Raw genomic sequence first — 6,010 nt, 5'->3', positions numbered from 1 at the left:
AAGCACCTCAAAACGTCCAGCCTTCAGGCAGATGGTCTACAACTGTGGAAGGCCATGTTGGGTTTCACTAATAATGCCAGATTCAACAAGAGCTTCGTCCCACAATCCATCAGGTTACTAAACACCCACAAACACAACACACAACATGATGGCCTTTAGGACTGTTGATCTAAAAACACACACGAACTGTCTAACACACACATACTTAGCTCAGTCTAACACACATACTCACATACTCAGTTCATATCATATGTACAGAGCATCAGTCTATACAACAACACACAGGTCTAACAGAACTGTACACACACACACACACAAACTGCACTGCTCTAATAAATCTGGATGTCTGCTCACAGGTGGTACAACAACCTGAATCCATGGACCCAACCTGCCTGGCGTCAGCAGTCCAGGCTGGTAGAGGTGGTGTAATGGTGTTGCAGAATGTTATCTTGGCACACTTGGGCTCTTAAATAGCAATCAATCATCACTCAAATGCCAAAGACAATTTGGGTATTGTTGCTGACCCTGTGCATGTCCTTCATGTCCACAATTTACCTTATCATCTGGTGCTTACTTTCAGCATGATAATGCACCATGTCACAAAGTAAATATCATTTCAAACTGGTTTCATTAGCATGACATTGGGCCTCATTTACCAATATCTTAAACTGCAGAATTGTTCACAGCTCGTAAACTGAACAAACTCCCAATTTTTTAAAAAATATTTGTGTTTGCTGTATTTTTGCACTGCCAATGAACCTACCTGATCTGATAGCACTAGCAATGCTCCCAACACTAGGAGGATAAGGACTTAACACGTATCGTCCGACACATGTGAAACTAGCCACTGCCTCCTTATGAACAGACACCTGTGCCAGCCAACACTGCTTTAAGAGTGATGAGGGAAGAGAGCGCCATGTATCCACCTGGAAAAAGCACGGCCAACTGTGCTCTCTCAGACTCTGCCCGCTGATGGCAAAGTGTTATACCTCGGGATTCAATCTCACAACACCCAGGGCATAGTGGCAAGGCTTTAGACCGCCTGTATCCCATATTTTAAGACGACATTTCTTTTTTAGAACGAATAGTGAATAATGAGTTCAGTGAAAAGCCCCATGAGTTCAGTGAAAAGTCTGCAGGAATTTCATTACGCAATCAGGTCAACAAGGACCAGCATTCTTGTGGAATGCATGTCACAAAGAATTTAGGCTGATTTGAGAGCAAAAGGAGGTCCTATCCAGGTCCTAATGAATAGGTTTGTTGAGGTTGTTGTAAATATGCTAAAATAAACAATTTAAAGGCCCAAATTCCATCAAGTTTTAAACATTTCTGCCTAAGTAAATAATTGGGATGTAGACACAGTCTTTCAGAGAGCTTCAATATGAGAGAAACTGAGTAAGAATCACTCACAGTGATGGTGATAGGAGCCAGATGGCTGAAGACTTTCATACCCCTAAAAGCTACATCACAGAAAGCTATTACATAAAATGGTTATGAATAGTGGTGCCCAAGATTACTGAAATTATCTTATGATAGTTTGGTATATTTATATTGGAGAGATAAATGCCAGAATTCTCCCCCAAATTAATTTACCACAATAAACATTATAAATGACTGTACACTGACTGTATGACTATACTTGCATAGCCATCCCAAAACCATGTTCCTATCCACCACTGCAAAGAAGCATATGCACTGTATTATTATAGTATATAATTGCATTGTTGTACTACTTACAGGACCTGGACTTGCCTCTTTAATTGATCTAACAGAAGAACAAACAGGTGAATTAGATACAGCAGCCAATGTGGAGTTTCCATACCCAAAGGATTTGCAGTGGGATTGGCTGGTAGATTATAATGCCGAGTGGCAGGCAGGTGTTTGCTCTGAAGGTATGGGCTGATTGGATTGCAGGTTTGTCCCTCACCTTTTAAGGTGGGAGTAAAACAGAGAGAGAGAGAGAGAGAGAGAGAGAGAGAGAGAGAGAGAGAGAGAGAGAAGGCTTGTACACACTGAGCTGACCACAGCTAAGGACAGGCCAACATGGGTAGTGGAAGCAGTAGTGCCAGTGTCGTAAAGGGCGGGTGAGTAAGACCATACACCTTTACCTGAGAACACAAACAAGCAAACAAACAAACAGACAAAAGAGGCAAAGTCTGCACATAAAGGCTTTTATAAAGGGTTATAATGTGCTTTGGGGTGATGGCCATGGCCTGTGGTCCAAAACAACACAACTTTTACATGTAATTATCCCAGCAATAAAATTCACAGGTACGAATATCTACATGAACAGGGGTGTGATACTGATTGTAGCAGCAGCAAGCTGTATGTGCTATTTCTTTATCTGATTATAACTAAGCCGGTGACATGAAAGCTGAACAGCTTGAAATGTTGGGATGAGTGGGTCTCGGTCTGTTATGAATACATGTGTAAAAGCACTGAACTACATGAGTCAGCAGCAGTGATTGCTGATTCATACTTAGTAAAACAAAAAAATGTGATTGACCTCCAGTAGTTCTCACAACTGAATTACAAGTAGGTATCCATGCTTCTGTGTAGCCAGAAGGGGGCAATGCAGCACTTGTACTTTATAATATGTAGATCCACACTTACAGTACTGTATGTGTGTATATATATATATATATATATAATTTATTTATTTATTCATTTTTATTATTTTCATGCCAGGCTACTTTATTATTACATGACAGTGTGACTAAGTATTAATTATTATGTAATATTATTATGGTCTTTTTAAATAGTATTTATAAAGGGTTTAGTAACAGTATATTTTTAATGTAAAATTGTAACAAGTTGTAATATTAATAATAATAATAATAATAATAACATGTTGATTTTTCATGATACTAAAAAATAATGGAACAATTAGAAGCATAGATGTTTTCTGAATTCAATGTAATAATTCATATCAATTTGATTGGAAAGACCCCCAATTTTTTACATTGTCCTTGCCACTTAAACTATATGCACAAAAAAGTATTGGGACATCTACTCATCCATTGTTTCTTCCTAAATCAAGGTAATTAAACAAGAGTTTATCCCACTATTGTTAGAGTCCTTAACTGTCTCCACTATTGTTAACTGTCTCCACTGTCAAGGGATTGTGTCCTACTAGATTGTGCAGCATTGCTGTGAGGATTTGATTGCATTCAGCAACAAGAGCATCAGTGAGGTCAGGATGCAGGATGATCACCATCACAGTCTGAAGCACACAGCGTATCCAGCCGTGTTTACACGGGTTCTGAACAACCGTTTATCACTTCACAGGAACCCTGCTGGAAAAAAAGCCTGAGCCTGAGCCTGGCCACCTCACACTGGTTAAGCCAGTTGACCAGTTTAGCTCTTGACCAGCACAGGTCATGCTGTATGTATGTTTTTGTTTGTGAAAGCTGGAGTTGAGCTGTTTTCAGTTTTCAGCAGGGAACTTACTGGAAAGGTTACCCATCAGTCGGTGCATGTCTGTTGAAGAGCGTCTGCTCGTTTGTGTTTGATGATGAGGTTGCAGTGCATCTGAATGAAGGTATTCAATCAACTGCAGCTCCCTTCACAAACATCCCTTGCTCAGTGCGTAGGGAATATGAGGCTACTGCTTAGGGGCCTGTAGTGCAGCTTGTATTTCAGTAGTGGCATGAAGATGCAGGACCACATTTTCAATTATGCTTAAGTTAAGATTTAGTTAAGAAGGTTTTTTAACCTTCTTAATATAAATCTTTCAACATTGAAAAAAAGCCCAAAGCCTGAGCCTTAGCTGAAGCCAGTGTGTGTGAACTAGTGTGGGGCCCAGAGAACATGGTCGTTCAGGTGTAATACCAGGAGGGGGAGCCATTGTTACAGAATCAAGATTTGGGACAGTCAACTTGAATGATGATTGTGCATTTATTTAGCTTATGGGATTATTCTTTTTTATATATGTATGTATGTATGTATTCATTTTCTGTGGGACCACAATTTGAACTATTTCCATAAAATGATCCATATAAACCAAAATAGCTAACCAATACTGAATATATAATTATATTATATATTCAAAATTACATATTCATGTCTGTTGTTGTATATAATACACTGTAACTCCCTTGTAACTACTTGTTTCATTTTTTGTGGATTTCAATCACATATAGGTCTGTTCACTGTAAGACTCCTCACTTGCTCATAATTACTCTTTACACACCCTTAGGTTTTACACTTTCCACCTGACATACAGAACAGTAGGCTGGATTATTTATCTGGAAGTGATTTATGTGCTCAAAAAGACTAAAATGCCAACAACACTTACATGCATGATGATCAGGCCTGTATTTTATATCGTGCCCAAATGAGACTTACTAAGATGGCTGCTTGCACCGAGCGCATTGCTGTAAGCGAACACTAGAGGGCGCGTTTACAGCAAAAATCCCTTTTACGCAAAAAGGAGGAAAACGAGAAAACGACACGATAAACAGCCATTCTGCTAGAGCTACAGAGGATCATTGATATACTAGATAATAGATATACTCTCCTAAAGCCATAGACCTACATATAACAGCCAGATGACCTGTTTACATAAGCAAGACCGTCACTGGTCGAGGCTAAGTGCGGGGTGTTTGGACAGGGGGGGTGGATGGATAGCTAGTCTGCTTATATGAAGGCAGGGATGAAATGGGAGAGGAAATGATAGGGTAACGCATGCCATAAATGCCTGACTAAGACCTTCCTACCTCTGGGTATTTTAATGTTAGGCGAAGTGGAAGAGATGACTGGGTGGAATGATAATGAACATACAAAGGGGAGCTTTACGCATGTGGGCGCGTACGTGCGTGCCGGAGCATCTCACGCGTAAAGGGGGATTTGAGTCACACACAAGCACTTTCTGCCCCGTTTGCCTTGAGACGGGTTTATAGCTGGTTTTACATCCAAAGACAGCGACCAGTGTGAAAAATAAGGATGCTTAACTGCTTAAACTGGACATAGTCCTGCTTCACACTCAGACTTGAGCTGTAATCCACTAATCTGCTGTAGCCACCTAGATCTTCAACAGACTAACTGTATCTCCAAGTTTGAGATGTATGCTCTACACACAAGCCTTTCACTTATCAGCCATTACTCATCAACCATCTGCCTAATGTTGTGCAGACCCCCAGTTCTGGCCTAAGAAAGCATGGACTCCACATGACCTCTGAAGGTGTCCTGTGGTATCTGGCATCACCATGTTGCAACAGCAGATCTTTTAAGTTCTGTAAGTTGCCAGGTGAGGCCTCCATGGATCGCATCAATGAACCTAGGGTGCCCATGACCCTGGCGGGTGTCCTTCCTTGGAGTACTTTTGGTTACTTTTGGTAGATACTGACCACTGCATACTGGGAACATGGCCACAAGGCCTGCCTGGTGTTTTGGAGATGCTCTGACTCAGTCATCTAGCCATCATAATTTGGCTGATGGCTCAGATACTTACACGTGCCCATGTTTCCTGCGTTCAACACATCAACGGCAAGGACTGACCGTTTACTTGCTTGCTAATATGTAGATCCCACCCCTTTACAGCTGTTCACTTCACCTGCATTCTATCATAGCCTTAATATATCATCTTGTGGCTTCTGTATGTTATTATAAACTTAATTTGTGGCCTCAGCATATTGTCTTGTGCCATGCCTTATTAAAATAAAATACAACTGAATATTTCACAGCTGTTTTGCACGCAGTAAAGCAGCCAGATGTGAACACAATTTAGCCTCGGTCATTTTCTGTCATTTTTAAAGTGTCCACTAAAGTCCGTCATGCTGGTGCAGAGCATCACTCTGTTCTCGCTTTCTGATTGGTCAGCTGAAGGACCGCACTACCTCACATTTTCTACTACAAAGCAGAGGACACCGTGCGCTTATTTTATGAGATGCTATGCTATGTTTAAAATGCCTTGTTAGAGAATTATGTTATAATTTGGGCATCGTATATATTTATTCCGTGCATTTTAAAAGTAAATAAAATGTAAAAAAAAAAAAAAAAAGGTTCTACT

Source organism: Salminus brasiliensis, chromosome 13 (assembly GCF_030463535.1).
Source record: "Salminus brasiliensis chromosome 13, fSalBra1.hap2, whole genome shotgun sequence".
In the NCBI taxonomy this organism is placed as follows: Eukaryota; Metazoa; Chordata; class Actinopteri; order Characiformes; family Bryconidae; genus Salminus; species Salminus brasiliensis.
The sequence above is the reverse complement of the archived record's forward strand: the minus strand, read 5'-3'. Positions refer to the sequence as shown.